Source organism: Siphateles boraxobius, unplaced genomic scaffold (genome assembly GCF_051911475.1).
Source record: "Siphateles boraxobius isolate OS27281-9 unplaced genomic scaffold, OSU_SipBor_1 24, whole genome shotgun sequence".
Taxonomy (NCBI): Eukaryota; Metazoa; Chordata; class Actinopteri; order Cypriniformes; family Leuciscidae; genus Siphateles; species Siphateles boraxobius.
This window is the reverse complement of record NW_027508855.1, coordinates 14,004,558-14,027,169: the sequence shown is the minus strand read 5'-3', so window position 1 is coordinate 14,027,169 and position 22,612 is coordinate 14,004,558. Positions and strand designations below refer to the sequence as shown.

General features: G+C 41.6%; 1 long non-coding RNA gene across 1 annotated transcript in view; it reads right to left on the bottom strand.

The window, feature by feature from the left end:
- Window positions 1-2,083: 2,083 nt before the first annotated feature.
- LOC143749129 (uncharacterized) overlaps window positions 2,084-22,612 on the bottom strand; it is a 121,940-nt gene continuing 101,411 nt past the window's right edge. The window contains exon 3 of the long non-coding RNA XR_013206883.1: window positions 2,084-2,204. This is a non-coding gene — a long non-coding RNA (uncharacterized LOC143749129). The remainder of the gene's footprint in view (window positions 2,205-22,612) is intronic.

Here is a 22,612-nt window from a genome sequence, read left to right as displayed (position 1 = left end):
ATTATGAGGGAAAGGGTAACAACAAAATATTAACAATGCACTAACAAAGTTTTTCCATGAAAAATACAGAGGTTATGCAAATAATCCAACCACAGAATGCTGAGAATTTGAGAATCAGCTTGAACTGGAACAAACTAAAATGGATTCAAATGAATGAATATGACAAAATATTAACGAAACTTAAATGACATTTATCAAAAAATAAAAGCTATGGCTAAAACAAAAAACTGTGTAACACATTATTGCTGACCAGTGCATTTTCATTCACCGATCTAAATTCTGAGCACATTCTGGTTTTGATTTAGTTCATTATCAAAAGGCCCCTGTCAGGTTAAAGGCCGCTAGGCTATCTGATCTCTTTGATTCCCACTGACCCAGGCAGACCAGCGCTGTTGGGCAGCTGCGGGCAGCCCGTTTGCCTCTTTGTGTGTGTTACTGAGCCCTCCTGTCTTCAGTGTCCATGTCCACACAAAAGACCCTTAACAGAAGCTGTCAGCAGCCAACACCACAGCGAGGATGCTAAGCACGGTCTCTCCTACAGATCCCTTCAGCTTGTGTTTGTACAGACCTGAGAGCTTGATACAGTGGAAATTACTTTTGTTTAGCCTTTTCTTTTAAGACAACCGCAGCTTTCACAGACTGTTTGCCCACTTTTGAATCACAGATGCTACAGCGGTGTTCTCCTGGGCAAAAACGAAAGACAAAAAAAGTGGCAAGGTGTCCAGCGGGCTGCCACACTTTGCACCTGAGGTTTGGATCAATACAGTCAAGCGATGACATGTCAATTTGCAGGGAGAAAAGACGAGCTGTCTGTTCAAAGGCAGTGGTGAGAGACGCGGGCAGGTGAATTGTTCACGAGCGGATACAGTGTATCAACACCTTCCTTTTAACTGTTGCCTGCTTTATTTTCTCTTTACGCCGTGGGCATGATCTGTTTTTTCTGCACGTACCTGATGTTTGACCATTGCTTATGAAAAGTGATAGTCTTTTTTTTTTGTCCACTTGGCCTTTAGTTTATTGTTTATAAAAGAATGCAATGTTTATGAGTTATTGCATGGCACACAATGCCAAAGGCCAGCTGCTGCTCTGCTATTATTTGATGTTTGATACATTCAATCATGTTACTAAGAAACAGAAACACGGCGTCTGCAGGGACAAAAGCATCTGCCTGGCACATTGATTCACTTGTGAAGACCATTTGAAGTCGTGCTAGACAGGTGTTGGTTTGGTTATGAGTGAACAATGTAACATCTGAACCTCAATGGCTCTGTGACTCAATACTAACTACCCATATGTGCATTTTATATGACTTGCATGCACATTTAACATGCAATATGTCTCCGGTTTTAAAGTGAACAGCATGGTTCATTATTATTATGAATTACTCCCACACTGTTTGAATGCTGTTTAAAAGCTGAAGCCCCTGAGGGCAATGCTAGAAAGCGGTTTGCGCGCGCACGCGCACACACACACACACACACACACACACACACACACACACACACACACACACACACACACACACACACACACACACACACACACACACACACACACACAGACTGACTGAAGCTCCACTGGCCAACAGATGGCACTAATAACTAAAGTGGTGCACTGTCTTTGAAAGGTGAGATGCATGTGGGCTGGAATTGTTTTTGGGATGCAAATGAAGAATTTCTGGATGTGTATATTCTCACACACTCAGAATCAGAAACTAACTCAGCATCTCATACTAACTAAATAGGGTCAGCATATCTTGATTTCTATATACAGCATGGCTTCACTAAATGCTGTAAATAAAAGTGCAAAAGGTCTAGGTCAAAATCATTTTACATACAATTTTATCCTAAATTTAAAGGTGAAGTGTAATATATGTGCTACTAGTGTCACAATCCCCATCCACAACTCAGTCTCCAGCACTACAATTCCCAGAATCCTTCTTGGTCCCCACCTGCACTCACTCAATCACCCACACCTGTTTCTAATGAATCACCTCATCAGCTCCCTATATAAGCACACATATCAGCTTCAGACTCTGTCTGGCCTTGAACAAGGAAAGACTCTCTTACCTGTTCTTTGTTGTGCCCTGTGTGTATGCCTAGTTCTCCTCATCTGTTTCTGAAGTTATCTACCTGCAATACTTTTACTCATTGGACCAGCCACTGAGGTGTGTGCTATCAGATTCCCTTCACCATTTTCCATTCCTTTAAGACAAAAGAGACTGCTACCCTCATCATCATTCTCCATATTCAAGACTGTGCACTTCTACTCAACCGTTCACCCTGTAATCCCTAATAAAGCTTTTCTGGATTCACTTAACCCCCTGTTTAAGTGTATATTTCCTGACAACTATTGTCAACAAATATAATTAGAAAAAAAAGTCGAAATGTGTGGTCACAAATTTCGGAGACAAAAAGGTCAAAAGTGGAAACAATAGTGTTTCTATTGTCAATAGTGTAGTGATGTATGAAGCACCATTTGCACCAAAGTCACTTTTTAAACCAAGCAGCTTTCTGTTGGTAAACTTAGAACATTTGCATTACCAGTCTAAGCCCGTTGCGAAATCTGTGTGGGGGAATCTTTTTCCCTCACGCAAAAGTACAGATTGTGCGGATTGGTATTGAAATACATAGTCGCAATTCGACCGTGAAAATACGCAGAACAACAGCAAATGTGACGGCACCTTAAATTCAGCATGAAATGAAAAATTTCTAAATGCATGTTATGTAACTTTTTGTGAACAATTTATCCGTTTCATTTTTTTAAATATTTTTTTACCCTCATAATGTTTGATCAAAATGACTTAGCTGGACCTTCAGGTTAGCCGGAAAGTAGCCGGAATGCGCACAGGATAATTCCGAGCTATAGGCAAAACAAGTGAAAGTATAAATGTGTATGTTTTCTGGGAGGAGTACCTTTCCTTTTTCCATGAAAATCATCTGATGAGTAACATTATTTTACACCTGTGCAGTAGTCTACAGCTACAGTATCTTTCATTAATGTTAATCAAACAATTGTGGTATCATAGGCAAAAAAGTTCAATTTATATTTTTCCAATAGATGTAGAGGAAATATAGGGTTTTGACTTGGTTTGTGCCAGATTTGGTATTATTACCAGGGAGTTTAAGGGGTGGTTGCAAGGTGATTAACCTGATCTTTCTCAAAATTGACTTTGCTGACTCTGTCGACTTCAAACACGTGTAATAGCTCAGTAATTTTTTGTCCAACAAATCATACATCATTTTGAAGTTTTTTTTTAAAAAGAATGAAAAAATAACGAATTTTTGAAAATTTGCTCGTTGTGGCTTATTTTGCCTGGACGAGTACGTATATACACTGAGTATATACACACATTACACCTTTAAGAAGGAAAAAACTTGAAGATACAGGTTTACTCTTTAAAGACATCAGAATTCCTATGTTTTGTCACATTCAGGACAAATGTTAAAACCTGGATGAGTGTGCTTTCAGACATTTATCTGTCTGCCATTACTAAGAAAGAAAGAGAGGAAAGACAGTTAAGCCACTACTATCAAATTAGTGTGACTCATTTTGAAGGGTTTCTCGAGTTTACTTTCCCTCCTTCACACTTTGACAGTATAGACAAAGACCTGTCTCAAACTACTAAACCCTTTGCTCTTCCCACCCACATTAGGAGACCTCGTAAGATCATCCTGTCAGACAGCGATTATATAAAGATTTCCCCAAATCGAATAGGGTTTATCGAAAAATTAGAGTTCAGTTAGCACAGGCTTGGGGAAAGGCTACCAGGACTTGCTTAATTCCCTTCCCCCAAATGCCTACATCAACACAGTAACAGTTTCAAGAAAACTGACAGAAGATAGACAGGCCAGAGGGATGTCAGACTGGTCTTGATCTCTGTCTCAAGTTCTTTGAGACATGCCAGAAACAATCCTTTCACAGAAGAACGCAGACAGGGCCACTCTGTCCTAGCCTGGCTTGAATGGGGCTGCTGAACCCAAACCTGGCCAAGTTTAAGAGAGGTATTAGGCCATGTCAAAACAAATTACCCCGGCTACTGTGCTCTAAATGGCTTTTGGTTTTCATGGAGTCATTCAAAGTGACAGGCAAAGAGCCAATGTGCTCTAATGCTCCAGAGCTGAGAGAGTAGGGCTAGTCTTTCGGTACTGAGGTCAACTGTGACATTAATATCTCCAAAAAAGATATCTTCTATTTTATATGGTGTTTATAAAACTAAAATCTAACTGGATAAATCACGTTCAAAGTCAATATACGTACAACTGTGAATGAACCACGTTGCCTGACAACATGAAAATAATAAGTACATAGTACAGTTAAGTGTGTCATTTATATCACCAGAAAAAATTTTTTTTTATTTATTTATTAAAACATTGTTATATGGGCATATCTTACACATATATGACAATATTTTCATATTTTATTATCATATACATATAGCCCACAAAATATGATTATATTGCATATTTAAAAAATAGTATCTGTAAAACATTTAAATGAACACACTGCAGTTCAAAAATAACTATTTTCTATTTTAATATATTTTAAAATGTAATTAATTTTTGTGATGCCAAGCTGAATTGTCAGGAGCCATCACTCCAGTCTTAAGTGTCTCATAATCCTTCAAAAATCTTTCTAATATGCTGATTTAGTGCTCAAGAAATATTAAGTTGTGCTGTTTGATATGTTTTTGGAAACCATGACATGTTTAAAATATTATATGATAAATTGAAAGTTCAAAAGAACAGCATTTATTTTAAATAAAATAAAAATGTAACATTATAAAAACTTTTACTGTCATTTTTGATCAACTTTATGTGTCTTTGCTGAATAAAAGTATTAATTTCTTTAAAAAACTGTTACTGACCTAATGACCTATCATTTGAATGATAGTGTATATATTAATTCAAATATCTTTCAGTGACATAAAAATAGGTGTGCTGCAATAACTTACAGAGAAATATGTGCCGTATTTTCTGTATCAGTCAAAGGATACTGTACACACTATAAAAAGTGATCAGTTGAGTTAGCCTGACTTAAAGTCAGGAAACTCATTGCCATAAAATTATTAAGTAAATTTAAAATAAAGTTAAGTCAACTGATTACTTTTTACAGTGACACATTTTTTATATAGCTGGAGGCAAACAGCTCTGATCTAGAGTTTTCTGGTATATCATAAAACTGCAATATCTTTAAACAGAAACACAAAATGGCCTTTGGAAACGATGCAATCAGACACGCTCTTCCTCTTGTATACATCTCTCTCACTTTCTTCAACTCAAAGCGTAAGATAGCCAGTATATGTAACCATCATTACTCCAGATCAAAGTAACTTCTGTTCTGAACTATTTAAGGCTCATTTGGTTATTGCAAGAAAGTACTGTGTATATGTTAATAAGCTCCTCCATATGTTAGAGCGCCATCCAAATGTTCAAGTATGCTGCCCTCACACCTGGTCAGCTATGAATACCATAATCAAGCATGCAGTTTGGGTCTGCAAAACCACTTATTTAGCTCTCTGTCGAAGGTAATCATTTCAAACTCACTAAAACAGCATCCCAACATCCCTATATAACACATTACACCCTGCTCTAACCAGATGGCTTTTGAATTGCCACGAAAATCTACAGCACGGGAACCATGAACAACAACAGGCTGTCGGCAAACAATTAAACAGCCATTTTGCCTTTTGTTTTCTAATTGTGGTGTGAAAAGAGAAGAGGCGAGAGTTGAGATATTAAGTAGAGTGGCAGGGATCGAGAGCATAGCTTTCATTGCCGAAGGCTTCACTATGCGCCACTGAGACAATGTTAAACAAATTGCGGTAAATCAGCATGCTGACAGATAAAGATGAGTGACACCAATCTGGCTATGACATAAACGTGTAAAACCAGAAGTGTTCACTCTTCCCTCACATAAACCAAAGAGTCAACCCTGGAGTATGGAAATACAATTATATAGGTCATGTCTATTCAGCAGTATACCTTTGAACTCAGTAATATAATTTAAAAAAAAAAGGAATATATGTGTACTGTATTTTTGGGAAGTATTTTTATAAATGGGTATTCCATGTTCTGTTCACACAAAACTGTATCAATTAAACTTTGTTATTTATGTAAAAATAGGACAATTAAAAGGATGGAAGTAAAGAGCTAAAATGATTCATTGCTCAGTGAGGGATTGACAGTTAGCTTATACTTAAAGGGCACCTATTATGCAAAATTCACTTTTACATGGCATTTGAATATAAATGTGTGTTGGCAGTGTGTGTACACAACCACCCTATAATGATAACAATCCACCCAGTGCTTTTTAAAAAATCCCCATAAATCATTAGCACAGTCTCAGATTAAGCCGTTCTCAGATTCGGGGCAATGTGACGTACTTTTGTACATGCCCCTCCCACGACTGTTGTCGGACACTGCAGTTTTAGCTTAGACCCGCCCTGAGTGAGCTGTACACAGTCCGCCATTGTTTCCACGCCGGAGCAGCTGTAGACAAGAATGCCTCCTAAGCCATTGAGGTGTATTGTTGTTGGATGTAAGAATGAACATAGCAGTCTTCACTTACTCTCGTTGTTACTCGAGGATGGATCTGTACCAATAGTTTGTGATCCAGCTTATAGTCTCCGCAGCGATAGGCCTAACTTTACTGATCAGTGATCAATGGCAGAAATAAAAGTGAGAGCGTGCACTTTATGACAGCTCATTTAGTTGTTTTACGGATATAAAGTTTACCAGTTTATTAAGCCCCCTCTGAAAAGGTGTGTATTTGTTAACTGTTAGTTGTAATGAGTGTTTTGTGTATGTGATAATGAAAGGGAGAGAGTGTTTATGGATAAGACTTTAATGCACACTTCTTATACAGTGTTTATTCAGCTCTTACAGTGATTTTCTGGAGTAAAACTAACGCTTCATCTTTTGTGTGATGTACAATTAATTTTGAACTCATCAGTATATTTTTGGCCATCATTCGGATGGGGCCCGTAACAGCAGGCTTGTATTAATAGTGGATAAAAGTAGATGACAAATACGTTCGTAATATTATTGATATTGATATTATCATTCCTGACACTGATATTATCATTCCTGACACTGAGCGCGAGCTCGTGAGGCTCCCCCCTTTGTGAGGGAGCAGCAGCTCATTAGCATTTAAAGTATGGAATTACCATTCGCCATTCTGACACATAGGCTATCTCTCGTGACGGCGGGGCTAGCAGCAGTGTGTTCTTATTGGCTACTGAGTTTTTGATTGACAGCTTTTTGACCTGGAAGTGAAGACGTCAGTGTTGTTTACACATGTGTGGACGTAAGCGTCTGTAAGCACAGCTTTCTATTTAATTCTAGTTATATTTATATAGCCTATATTTCCACATGGGTATGTTTTAGAATTCATCATTTTTTCTTTTTCCCCTAATGACATCATCCTCCAGGATGTAACATAATTTTGTAGAACACAACAGCACAAACATTGTTTATCTTTTACCTTATTGGGACAGGAAAATGTACTGCTTAGTAAAAATGACCCAAGTGCAATCTGACACAGGTACTAACATACAGATTATTTTAGCTCATGGTAAATATCTTGTACAACAGCAACATATTTAATGTAGATTAATGGATAGTTACGTTTTAACTATGCAAGACTCTTCAATTCTCATTACTTAATGGCATCACCACACAGGTGGACATGAACTCGACTATCATCAGTTTATTTGTGTAGGTAAATAAAGACACAGCGAGACGGATGATACCCAGACTCAGTGGAACTCCTCTGGGAAACATGGACACCAGGCTGCATCGCTCCTCACTGTGACAGGTGCCTTTCATATGTGTTGTTGATGGCGCAAGTCAGCCAGTTCAGTCTCTCTAGAGTATTCACATTACGGTCAAATTACATGGAACCCCTCTCCCCACTTTCTGAGCCATATTACCCACCAACTACTCAAGCTATTGGCTTTAGAGAGGGCTTAAAAATGTGCCGTTCCTGTCCATTAGCAGAGGTGGGGATTTAGATCAGAGTGGGCCATGGTGTCACTATGACCCTAAAGTTAAAAGCCTAATGTAAAGAACTATGCATTTGTGATGCAGAGTCAGAGACAGTCGGATCCATTTGCAGTGGTTTATTCAGGATAGTTAAACAGGCAGAAATCAGAAAACAGCATAGACAATGTAGCAGGCAGTCCAAGAGCATAAACGATACCAGGCAGAGATCAGGGCAGGCGGCAATATCCAAAATCCAAACGATAACAGGCAAAGGTCAAGGCAGGCACCAGACAAGGAGACGGGAGTCGATAAACAGTCACAGGTCAATACACGGGGAATCAAAAGACAGTAGATAAACGCTTGGTAATGTTAGCCGGGGCAGAACAAGACTTCGCAAAGTGTGTGAGTCAGAAGGCAGTTTATATAGAGGAGAGAAGTGGGAACACCTGTGCAGATAATTAGACCTAGGTACGGGGCTTGTGGGAAATGCAGTTCAATACTCTGGTGAAGGTGTTCTAGGATGAGCGGAGAGAGCCGCAGAGGTGCGATCTATGACAGAGCCCCCGTCCTGCGAGCGGCTCCGGAAGCGAGGACCAGTGCGGCGCCGAGGTCTTCCACGGGGTCTTGGGGCAGGTCTTGTGGGGTGGTTTTGATGAAACTCTGTGGTAAGTGCGGGATCCAGTATATCCTGTGATTTAACCCAAGATCGTTCTTCTGGCCATACCCCTCCCAGTCGATCAGGTACTGTAGCTCCCTGCCTCGGCGTCTTGGGTCGAGAATCTCCTTTAAACGGTAAGCCTCCTCGCCCTCGATGATTATAGGAGGGGAGTTTGCCTCCGCAGCCTCATCCTCCGGCAGGTTTGAGCAATGAAACATGAAAAGCGGGAGATATGCGGTAAGTGAATGGCAATGCTAGACGGTATGAGACTGGTGTAATTTGTCTAAGAATCTTAAATGGACCCACGTACCTAGGACTTAGCTTCTTGCTGGGAAGACGAAGACGGAGGTCCCTGGATGACAGCCATACCCATTGTCCCGGAAGGTAGTTAGGTCCCCCTCTCCGGTGACGATCAGCCTGTTCTCTGACTCTGCGAATTGCTCGTTGAAGGTGTACGTGAGCATTATTCCAGGTCTCCTCACTTCTCTGTAGCCAAGCGTTAATGGCCGGGAGATCCGTGGGTTCCCCAGACCAGGGGAACAGAGGGGGTTGATAACCTAGCACACATTGGAAGGGGGTGAGGCCAGTAGAAGGTTTGCGCAATGAATTCTGGGCGTACTCGGCCCACATGAGAAAACGGCTCCAATCCTGCTGATTTTGATGACAGTATGTACGTAGGAAGCGGGTGAGCTCCTGATTTAACCTCTCTACTTGCCCGTTGGACTGTGGGGGACCCCTATCTGATACGATATCCTCAGGTAATCCGTACAGTCTGAAAACTTGTTGCACTAAAGCCTCTGCTGTTTGTAAAGCTGTGGGTAGTTTGGCCAACGGAATTAATCTGCAAGCCTTCAAGAATCGATCAACCACGGTCAGAATGGTCGTATAATTCTGTGAGGGAGGTAGATCCGTTATAAAGTCAATAGCAATGTGCGACCATGGACGTTGTGGTACAGGGAGTGGTTGAAGTAATCCGGACGGTCTCTGATGGGATGATTTGGAAATGATACAAGTGGTGCACTGATGCACAAAGGTTATCACGTCGGCCTGAAGCGTCGACCACCAGAAACGATTCATTACAAGATGAGTAGTAGCTGTGATCCCAGGATATCCTGCTCTGGGAGTATTGTGCACCCATTGTAATACTCGTGTGCGGAGACAGGTAGGCATGTAGGTACGATCTGGAGGGCATTCAGGCAGTGATTGTTCCTCACTCTGTGCGGATGAAATTTCAGTCATTATGTCCCACTGTACCGGAGCAATAATAAGTGTCGTAGGAAGTATAGGATCAGATGAAAGAGGGCTAGAGGAGCTGTCAAACTGACGAGACAAAGAGTCGGTCTTGCCATTCTTGGAGCCTGGGCGATAGGTTACCTTGAAATCAAATCTGGTGAAGAAGAGGGACCACCTGGCCTGTCTGGGATTCAGTCTTTTGGCAGCCTTAATGTATTCTAAATTACGGTGGTCAGTTAGTACCGTGAAGGGCAGATGAGCTCCCTCCAACCAATGCCGCCATTCTTCCAATGCTGCCTTCATTGCCAGAAGTTCCCTGTCACCTACATCATAGTTGCGTTCAGCTGGAGTAAGTTTGCGAGAATAATAGGGGAAAAAGTTTCGCTGGATTACCATGCCGTTGTGACAATATAGCCCCGATTCCTGTATTGGAAGAGTCTACTTCCACAATAAACTCTCGTTCAGGATCTGGGTGGTGCAGAATGGTGGCTGTAGTGAATTTCTCCTTGAGCTGGTAAAATGCTGCAATACTCTTGGATGACCACTTTAACTGATGTCCTCTACCTTGAAGTAGGGATGTGAGAGGTGCTGCGGTGATGCTGAAATTTCGAATGAACCGACGATAGAAGTTGGCAAAGCCCAGGAAACGTCGTAATTCTTTCACATTGGTGGGCTGTGGCCAATTTACAACTGCTCGTACCTTGCCGCTGTCCATGGTTACCCCCTCAGCACTGATGATGTAACACAAGCAGGTAATCTGTGTTTGGTGAAACTCACATTTTTGTGGTTTGGCGTACAGTTGGTTCTCAATGAGGCGTTGCAGCACTGCTCTTACATCTCTCACGTGATCTTCAAAAGTCTCAGAATAGATAAGTATATCATCAATGTAGACGATGAGGTTCTGATTGAGCATGTCTCGGAAGACCTTGTTGACAAAGGACTGGAATACGGAAGGACTGTTGGCCAGCCCGAACGGCATAACGTAATATTCATAGTGCCCAGTAGTGGTTGAAAAAGCTGTTTTCCACTCGTCTCCCTCTCTGATCCGAATGAGATTATAGGCGTTTCGCAAATCCAACTTTGTGAAGTACTTTGCGGTACGTAGCTGTTCGAGAGCAGCTGGAACTAAAGGCAAAGGATAGCGAAACTTAACGGTGATCTCATTGAGGCTGCGGTAATCAACGCAAGGACGCAATCCTCCATCTTTCTTTTTCACGAAGAAGAATCCGGCTGAAGCAGGAGAGGTGGATGGTTTTATGAATCCTCTGGAAAGCTGTTCCTCTATGTAAGTTTTCATGGCTTCGGATTCGGGCTTTGAGAGAGGGAAAATTATTCCTCGTGTGGGAGTGGCTCCTGGGATGAGATCAATAGCACAATAATGGGATCGATGAGGAGGAAGTTGAGTGGCTCGGCTCTCACTGAAGGCTAGAGAAAGATCGTGATACTGAACAGGAATCTTCGGCAGATCGGGACTCTCAGAGTGGATGGAATTTGGAGTGATTTTGGTAAGAGAGTGCAGACATTCTTCTTGACAGGCTTTATACCATTGGGTTATCTGCTTCTCGGTCCATGAAATTACGGGATTGTGCTTCTCCAGCCAGGGTAAACCAAGAATGATGGGGTGTCGTGGGGATTCAATCGTGAATAGTTGAATGAGTTCAGCATGAAGAGTACTGGTGTGTAAGATGACTTCTTGAGAGATGTATTGGATCTCTCCTGTTCCCAACGGGCACCCGTCTAACGCTGCCACAGCCACCCGGGATTTACATGGAAGAAGAGAAAGATGAGTTCTTGCGAAAGACAGATCAATGAAATTACCTGCAGCTCCAGAGTCTACTAAAGCGGTGGTATTAACCGTCTCATTATCAAAACACATAGTAACATCAAGTTCAAAGGATTTTGAAGAACTGAAATGAGAACTCACCGCAGCAGAATCTCGGGAGATGGGTCGTTTACGACAGGTTGCCCTCATTTGCCCGGATTGTCCACAGTACGGCTGGATATTCAGTGATTCTGTGCATCTGCGGAGCTCGCTGAGCTCGCATCAAATTGTGTAGACGAATGGACAGATCCATGAGCTGATTGAGTGATTTCCCCTCATCCCGACATGCCAATTCCCCCTGTAGATCGACATTGAGACCCTTGCGATAGAGTAATTTCAGCGGACCATCCTCCCAGCCAGTTTGTGCGGCTAGTGTGCGGAACGAGAGAGTGTAATCTGCAGCCGAAGATCCGCCCTGATGTAGCGAAAGCAGAAGTTCGCCCGGTTCCTTTCCACCGGCGGGATGTTCGAACACATCTCTGAACTGTTGAAGGAAACTGTTATATGATGGAAATGATAGATGACCACCCTCCCAAAGTGCCGTTGCCCACTCCAGAGCTCTTCCGGTCAGCAGTGAGCAAATGAATGATACGCGACTATCGTCAGTGCGGTAAAACTGTGGTTGTTGATTGATAAAGATTGAGCATTGCAACAGAAATCCTTTACATCTGGAGGGACATCCATCATATTTGTCTGGAAGGGATAGACGAGGATTGTTGGATGGGTTACTCACACTTGGAATGGGTTGATCCGAAGCTGCCGCGGCAGTAGCTGGTGCGGCGGTACGTGCGGTGAGTGTCTGCATGGAACTCACAAGCTGTTCGGTAAGCGCAGTCAACTTGACGAGTTGTTGCTGGTGTGAAGCTAGAACAGACGCTTGAGATGTAACCTCAGTAGTAAGACGATACATAGCTGCTGGATCCTGTGTTGGCGAAGTCTTCTGTGATGCAGAGTCAGAGACAGTCGGATCCATTTGCAGTGGTTTATTCAGGATAGTCAAACAGGCAGAAATCAGAAAACAGCATAGACAATGTAGCAGGCAGTCCAAGAGCATAAACGATACCAGGCAGAGATCAGGGCAGGCGGCAATATCCAAAATCCAAACGATAACAGGCAAAGGTCAAGGCAGGCAGCAGACAAGGAGACGGGAGTCGATAAACAGTCACAGGTCAATTCACGGGGAATCAAAAGACAGTAGATAAACGCTTGGTAATGTTAGCCGGGGCAGAACAAGACTTCGCAAAGTGTGTGAGTCAGAAGGCAGTTTATATAGAGGAGAGAAGTGGGAACACCTGTACAGATAATTAGACCTAGGTACGGGGCTTGTGGGAAATGCAGTTCAATACTCTGGTGAAGGTGTTCTAGGATGAGCGGAGAGAGCCACAGAGGTGCGATCTATGACAGCATTGAAATAGTCAAAATTCATTTCCTGACCAACAAACAACTGATGTTGTTTAGGCACAATTAGAGAAATTGAACAAAAACATTTTCTAAGTCTTGGACTCACAGGAGTATATAAAGAAAAAAGAAATAACATATACAATATTTTATATTATATGCTACCATTTAAAAGTTGTACCGGTAAATTGATCAAAAGTGACAAAGAGGTATACTATTACAAAAGATCTATTTATAATAAATGCTGTTCTTTTTAACTTTCTATTCATCAAATAATCATGAAACTGTTTTCAAGATTAATAATAATAAGAAATGTTTCTTTAACACAAAATCAGCATATTAGAATGCTTTCTGAGATAATTGAGAATGCATTTCACAATATTGTTTCTTTCAATAAACATTCTACAATAAATTCTACATATAAACATATCAAAAAAATAGCTCATCAACCCCAAACATTTGAACGCTAGTGTGTACACACACACACACTTCCCACAGACGTAATGATTTTTATACTGTTCAAATCGTATCCACCTACATTAAGCCTACCCATCACAGAAAACTTTCTGCATATTTATTTTCAAAACAATTTTAATATGACTTAAAACAAAAATAAAAACAAAAAAAATTAAATGATAGGCTACTGGTATTACTATTATTGTGGAGACATTTGGTCCCCATGATGTAGGGAATACCAGTTGAAAACACACTCTCCTACACACAAGTTTAATATTTTATGTAATATTAAGAAATTAACCTGATTCAATCAGATGAATCTGGGAACAGGGCAAGCCTCTTGACTGCATTCAGTGTACAGTATACTGTTATCAGTGGTTTATGGGAGTTAATGTGCCTTTAAACGTACCTCTTGTTTAATTCCGTTGTGCTCTGTCTGTATTAACACAAGAACACATCCTGTGTGAATGCAAATGTGTAAATCTGTCATGTTTTAGCATATCTGATGTATTTTCCAGATCATGTCTCTTCATTAAATGTGTCACCCAGAATCAACTGTAGCATGTATTACAGAAACCATATAAGCTCATGTGTGAATGGGGCACACCAAGTCATTGTAGGATTCCAGAATCTCAGTCTTGTTTCCCATGATGAACATTTGACATTTTAGGACAGATGTGTCCTTCCTCTCGTTCTGTTTTCCTTTGAGACCCTGAAACCAAATCTTTGCAGTCATGTGCCACTGTCCCGTGTAACTCTGTTCTACCACTGTTAGCTGTGCTGTTGCCCAGAGACCAAATGTTTTGTAGCCATGTTTTTATTTTCAGCCTGGGTCAGTCTGGACCTGCATCAGTGAAGTACTGAGATTCATCTGCCATACCACACTGGGAGGCCCTGCTTTTACCCACAGTACTTAAAACATGATACCAATCTGTGTGCTAGAGTCTCAATAGCCCTCAGTGTTTATTCTGTCTGAAAAGACTCTCCTGCAACAAACTCCTTCTTCTGCATACTGGAAATCAAACTAAAACAGGCTTGCTGACTAGCTGGTGTACTTCCTGTCAGGGATAATAGACCACTTGGTTAATATTGTACAGATTAGCTACAATGCTTTAATCCTATAAGCTTGACACATGAAATAATACTCGAAAATATATTTTATTGGAATAATTATTGAATGAGTTTTTTGTTGAGTATTATATTTGATATATCAGGATTGTATGGCTCATATATGATATATGAGAATATCATGCTCATACTCAAAGAGGGAAAACGTCCCGGGCAATGTAACCCTAGTTCCCTGAAGGAACGAGACGCTGCGTGAAACGCTGCGGGAACGCCTCTAGCGCTGTGCGTCATGAAGCACGTATGGAATCAGCCCAATGGACGAGTGACGTCATATATACACGAGTGACGTCATCGACCAGGAAACTATAAAGCACACCCCTGAACACAATGGCGACAGCTTCTGGAAAAAGTCTGAAGCAAGTCGATCAAGGGAATGCGCGGGAGTATGGCAACGACACGCAGCGTCTCGTTCCTTCAGGGAACTAGGGTTACATACTTTCAGGAACGTCGAGCTGCGTGAAACGCTGCGGGAACGCTAATACCCACGTCGCCATAAGAGCAAGTGACCGACTGTGTGAATCAAAGATTAAATTCAGCCGAAAGCACCTGCGCCCCAGGGGTGGAGCTGAGGTCTAGGTCATAAAACCTGACGAAAGTATGCGGTGAGGACCAGCCTGCCGCATCACAAACATCCTGGAGGGAGACTCCTGACAATAAGGCTTTGGAAGCCGCCATACTCCTTGTAGAGTGAGCTCGGACAGCCAAAGGTGAAGGCTGACCAACCGACTCATAGGCAAGTGAGATGGCCTCAACCACCCACTTGCTCATCCTCTACTTAGACACTGGGGACCCCTTCTTAGGTGGTCCAAAACAAACGAACAGCTGTTCTGATTTTCTCCACAGGGCAGCTCTGTGGACGTAAGCATCTAAAGCCCGAACAGGGCAGAGCAGATTAAGTTTTTCCTGATCAGATGATGTAAAAGGAGGAGGACAGAAGGCCTGCAGAACTATAGGTGTGGCCACATTGGTAGGAACCTTAGGGACATAACCTGGCCTGGGGTGGAGAAAAGCCTTCACCATCCCAGGTGAAAACTCCAAACACGAAGGAGCAACCGAGAGAGCCTGAATATCTCCGATTCTCTTAAGAGAAGAAATGGCAAGGAGAAAAATAGTCTTCAAAGTAATAAACTTATCAGCAACTTCTTCAATAGGCTCAAAGGGAGCTAGGGAAAGACCTTCTAGGGCGATAGCTAAGTCCCATGCTGGCACCCTCGTGCGGACTACAGGCCTCAGCCTCAAAGTACCACGAAGAAAGCGAGTTATAAATGGGTGTCTCCCCAGAGAGACTCCACTGAAAGGGACATGGTAAGCAGCCTGTGCCGCCACATACACCTTTAGTGTGGAGGGGGATAGCCCTGAGGAGAAACGCTCCTGCAGGAACTCCAGCACTGCACCCACTGGGCAGTTAACTGGGTCCAAAAGGTGTTCTCCACACCAAGAAGTGAAGAGCCTCCACTTCAAGGCATATAACCTCCTCGTGGAAGGAGCTCTGTAATGAAGGATGGTCTCGACAACCTCGGTTGAGAGACCAGCCCCTACGAGCTGGGCCCCCTCAGAGGCCAAGCCCATAGCTTCCACAACTCTGGGCGGGGGTGAAGTATCAACCCGCTCGCCTGAGAGAGAAGGTCCCTCCTGATGGGAATCTCCAGAGGAGAGCCGTCTAGAAGAGACACTAGGTCCGTGAACCATACTCGGGCCGGCCAAAACGGGGCTACCAATAATAGACTGACCCCGTCCCGGCGAACCCTCTCCAGAACTCCTGGGAGCAGAGCAATCGGGGGAAAGGCGTACAGGCGTGACCTCGGCCACGCCTGCACCATAGCGTCCAACCCCAGCGGGGCTGGATGACTGAGAGAAAACCACAGTGGACAGCGTGATGTCTCCCTGGAGGCAAATAGGTCTACCTCGGCACGACCATACTGCAACCAAAGGAGCTCCACCACCTCGGGGTGGAGTCTCCATTCCCTGGGCCTCGGCCCCTGCCTCGACAGGATGTCCGCTCCCTGATTTAAATACCCCGGGAGATAAATCGCCCTCAATGAGAGAAGCTTCCCCTGGGACCATAGAAGGATCCGGCGAGCCAGATTGTATAACGGGCGAGAGCGCAGACCCCCCTGATGGTTTATGTAAGAGACCACCGATGTGTTGTCGGACCGGACAAGAACATGATGACCTCTCAGGTCTGGCAGGAAGTGCTTCAGAGCCTGAAACACTGCCAACATCTCAAGACAATTTATATGCCAAAATCGATGATGGTCCTGCCACAGACCCTGGGCTGGGCGACCACTCATGATCGCCCCCCAGCCTGTGAGGGAAGCATCTGTCGTTAGCGTTACACGACGACAAAGAGCTCCCAACACAGGTCGTATATATATATATATAACTTTATTTATTTATTTTTAGAAAAATCTGGTTAAAATGTGAGTATAAAATATGATACATAAGGCTTTTGAGGAACGGTTATTTTATCTCTCATTCATCATTGTTGCAATGCATTTTATGTTTTGCCCCCACAATGAAAACTAAAGAGCTTTTAAAACAAAGCATTTTAAATAATCTTAAGACATATTATTGGGAGCTAATTATTTATATGCATTTTATGCAAGTAGTCTGCTAAACTGTTTACATTACAAGCCTGTAGAATTTCATCTTGCTTTTTGGCCATGTAAATATCAACAACTGCACCAAAAGATATATTTTTGCTCAGTTTGGGCCTTTGAATATATGTTCCCTTTCAGGAACGTCGAGCTGCGTGAAACGCTGCGGGAACGCCTCTAGCGTTGTGCGTCATGAAGCACGTATGGAATCAGCCCAATGGCGAGACGGAACGTCACGAGTGACGTCATCGACCAGGAAACTATAAAGCACACCCCTGAACACAATGGCGACAGCTTCTGTTGTCTTCAGCAAGCGCTCTGTGTGTGAATCTGTCCCTCATGTAAAGGGCACGAAGCTCCCGTTCCACCACATCCCAAAGATTCTCTATTGGGTTGAGATCTGGTTATTGTGGGGGCCATTTTAGTACAGTGAACTCATTGTCATGTTCAAGAAACCAATTTGAAATGATTCAACTTTGTGACATGGTGCATTATCCTGCTGGAAGTAGCCATCAGAGGATGGGTACATGGCGGCCATAAAGGGATGGACATGGTCAGAAACAATGCTCAGGTAGGCCGTGGATTTAAACGATGCCCAATTGGCACTAAGGGGCCTAAAGTGTGCCAAGAAAACATCCCCCACACCATTACACCACCACCAGCAGCCTGCACAGTGGTAACAAGGCATGATGGATCCATGTTCTCATTCTGTTTACGCCAAATTCTGACTCTACCATCTGAAAGTAAGAGTACCAAATTTACTGTTACTTTTTAAAAATCAGTTAAGATTTCAAAGCAAAAAGACGTGTGCCACGACCTGAAGATGGACATTTAAAAAAAAAAATCAATTAGATGACAGACGGTATGTAGTAGAAGATTATGTACAACAGGTTTTCTCAGCAAAGTTGTGATCATGCATATCAAATATGATACTGTAGACTTTATAAAGTTTATTCTACTGACTATCTTAAGCTATTGTCTTTTGGTCACCATGATTTTGCCACGTAAGACTGTTACTGGATCAACATATTTTGTTGATCCTGGAATAACATTCTTGTACGAAAATTTAGTTCTAACCATATCCCTACCCTTAAACCTAATAAGTTTTCCCTAAAATTAGAGGGAAATGATATGTGAATAACACTGATGTAGAAGCACCTAACCCTGGTGGTAAGCCTAAACTTGACATCAACAGTAAACTTGTCTCTCAAATCGGTTGATTGGAATGTTGTTTCAGGGTCAACGAAGATGTTGCGCTTAGTAAAATCACATTTACCATTGTATCTTTTTTTATCAAAAGGGTTTTCTTTCTTTCTCCACCTAATTGTTACCCTTTTCTCCCCCACTTACTCTTTCTTTTCAGTCTCTCTTCTCATCAATAAAATATCTGTTCGTGTCAGGCTTTTTTCCCCAGACAAAAGCAACAGGGCCGCCCGCGTTCTGCGGCTAACCAGAGAAATGACTGATCGCAGCTACAGAGCAACTGACCATGTTAACCACTGGGGTGTGTGATGGCAGGGCGATCCCTCTCACTGACGTTAGCAATGAGCTTACTGAAAGGCTCACTGCAGCCCTGCTGTGCCCAAAAATAGCTACAGCAGCGCTTTAAAAGGCCCATGCTGACAAATTATGATGACGAACCATAGGGGGTTAACCGAAACAGTATTGATTCTATTCATCTATTCGACGAGGAAGGTCTATGTGAGCTGCTGCGGAAGAGGAAACCAGCAATTCGGCCTTTTCATACTGTAGCAAAACCATAGGAGGCACTATGTGAATGTCATACTATGTTCGCCGTGAGACTTTGTAGCTGTATGTACAGGATTTTGTAGAGATTTGTACATGTTTTATGTACATACTGTATGTACTGTGTATACAATACTGTTCAAAAGTTTGGGGTTGGTGAGATTTTAATTTTTTTTGGAAAAAGTCTCTTATGCTAATAACTAAAGCTGCATTGATTTGATAAAAAAAATACAGTAAAAAACAGCAATATTGTGAAATATTAAATTTTAATTTTGTATTTTTATACATTTTAAAATGTAATTTATTCATGTGATGTAAAGCTGAATTTTCAACATCATCACTCCAGTCTTCAGCGTCCCATGATCCTACAGAAATCATTCAAATATGCTGATTTGCTGCTCAAGAAACATTTATTATTATTATCTATGTTAAAAATAGTTGTGCTAACTAATATTTTTGTGGAAACCATGATACAATGAGTATTTTCAGGATACTTTGACGAACAGAAGGCTCACAAGAACAGATTCTTTTGGTAACACTGTAAACATCTTTACTGTTTTTATACATTTTAATACATCCTTGCTGAATAAAAGTATTAATTCTTTTATTACTTTTAAAAAGATCTGATTAAAAAAAATGATTTGTTCATAAACAGTACATTGCTAATAAACACTTTTTATCATTTTATAATTAACTATGGTAATGGGTTAAAAATTACAATAAAAAAATGTAATTGACCCAAGACTTATAATTTATCTGAAATATCACTACTGCCACAACAAGCTGTCGGATTTGACCGATCGACCACAGAACACAGGGACGATACACATTCAGTAGCTTAGAATTTTTTTAACAGAGTGAGAAGAAAGAGAAATGAAAACACTTCGTTGGGGTGTCCCGCATGATAAAACGGAGCTCTTGAGCCGAGAGGATGACTGCAGAGCTGATGAGGTCAGAATGAAATGAATCCCTCCATTAGGAGAGATATGAGAGAGAGCAGCTGCTATAGCCGTGACCCATCGTGCGTGCACACACACACATACACCAGCGTGGGCTTAGGCCTCTCTGTTAGCATGAGCTCATAGCCACTGCCATGGACACAGAGCTCTCTTTGACCCAGCACTCCAACCTGACTGCCCTCCTGCCAAACCATCAGTGCCTAAGAAGAAAGAGCCTTTATTCCCCCCTTAGAGAAAACTGGGGGGGAAAACAGAGTCTAATTTTTTTTATATAACTCTAGCTTTTACCGAGCGTATACAGGGAGAGCTGGATGAAGAGAAGGCATTTGAGGCGGGTGGTTTGGCTGACCAAGCAGTGACCCGCTAATGAGTGGCACTGGGTGCCAGCCGTTATGCCAAACTCCCACTCATTCCTACAAAACGATGCAAAATCAGACATTCTCATGGGTAATTATGGCTCAGATCCCTTTCATACTGTAAAATGCTGTTATATTTTAGACTGGGTGTCCACATAGATGAAAAGCATAACATGGTTAGGTGACGATTTGTCTTGTGGTGTTTACCGTCAGGGTTCGAAGCGATGACTACAAAAAAGCGTGTCCGAAACGTAACATAGGGGTTTAACGCAGACACTGGCCCCTGGATCATGTTCCTGCGGGGAATCGGTGCCAGGGATTCTTTGCGAACGTACAGTTTCTATTGCTTCCTGTTCACCGTACAGACAAAACATGTAGCTTGGCTGTGTTAATGCTACAGCATCCTTAGCCTTCCAGGAAAACAATTAACAGATTTTTTTTTAACATACAGGTACAAGATCAAGACAATGATCACATGCTAGGATAGACACCATGAATGGGACTCATTCACCCTCAAGCATGCATTTTTTAGAGATCACTTTACACCTCATTTAATCAATTTAGTTTGCACATTTACCTCTGAATGTAATAACATGCACAATGAATGACATACGGAAATCATCGTTAGGGAAGCTACTTTAAAACTTTCGCTTGCCAAAATACTAGCATCTTACATAAATCTAATCAATATAAAATGATTTATTCTTCACTTTTGGCAAAAGTAGCTAGCTAGACTACAAGCAAAATACAATAAAGCTATAATAAAGGGGGTAATATTCTGTAATTGTGCAATGAAAATTTAGATAGTTTATAGTTTATAATTTAACCAGAGCCATGTTTTCCTAGCACAAAAATAAAAAAGGGGGCATGGTGGTGGGGAAAAAAATGAGATGGGAGCAAAAATCTTCTCCAGATTTCTCCAGCAAATGTTTTGTGTTCCCCCGAGAAACTTTGCATTCGCACGCAAAACCTTTGGAGAGGGAACACGAAGCTTCTCAGGAAAGCAAAAGCATTGACAAATATTGTTTTCCTTCATATATATATTTTTTCCTTCACCGTGTCCCTTTATCAAGGAAAAATGTCAATTAGACTGATAAAACTTAAAAGGATACATTTACAATAAATAGAACTAAAAAACTAGAAAACATCCAAAATTTATTAAACTGAAAACATAGCAATGAAAAGCACCATTTCCCTATATATTGTTCTGTAAATTATAAAAAAAATAAAATAAAAAAAAACAATGGACGCTTTTTTTATCCGTTCTGTTACATGAATTATCAGAATGAATCAATTACCCGTTCCAATGTTCCATTAAAAATACTGTATTTATTCGCTAGTTTACTTAGTTGTTCCTAACATTAATGACAATACAGCACTGATCATCAAGTTTGCAAGCAAGCCAGTGACTTTAGTCACACAAAAAGGCTCAATCTGCTCTAGTGAAAACCAAAAAAGTAAAGGCCAAAACCAAACAAGCTGTGTAAAAATCAATAGTGCAGTTGAACTTGAATCCTATGTGGTATGTTAAATCCAGCTATGCGGGCTTCATAGAATCTGACGGTGCTCTTCCCTTTTTTCTCCACATCAAACATGACCGTGCTGGCAGACTGTCAATCATTTTAACTCAGGCATTTTATTTTTCTCTCTCTTTTTCTTTCTAGAACATGTGAGGAGAAAAGAAAAAACGGTAAGACATGACACAACCTAAAATAAAACAGCTTTTAATTTCAGCTTCTAATTTTAAAGCTACTGCACAAAAATCATCACATTTTCAACCGAGTTAAAGAATCCCACACGCATGCACTGTACAATGTCATATAATGTTCTTCAAACGCACGCAATATCTAAACAACAGTGAAAAACCATAATTGCTTTTACCCTTCACAATTCAAGCCACTATTAAGGCTAATTTGAGTCCTTTTACAGCAACACGGAGAGCATGCTCCGCCATGTAACAGCATGACACCTGTAAGAATGAGCTGTCGTATTCTTTACAGTTTTTTAGTGTCTTGGGTTGAGGTGTTGAAACACAGGAGCGTTTGATATTATTACTAACCTGACAATCACAGGAATGAACAACTGAGCCGAAGTGAAGGGCTCAACCTTATGTTTTTACAAGACCTGGAATCTCTCTCAGACGATGACAACTAGCTTTGTCAGTCAAGTGGCCCGCGTTATGGGACATACTCCATTTTAGCTATAAGGCCTAAGGGAACAGACACCACGAGATTTTAAATGCTAGGTTTTAACGGTAAACTTACATCTAGGACA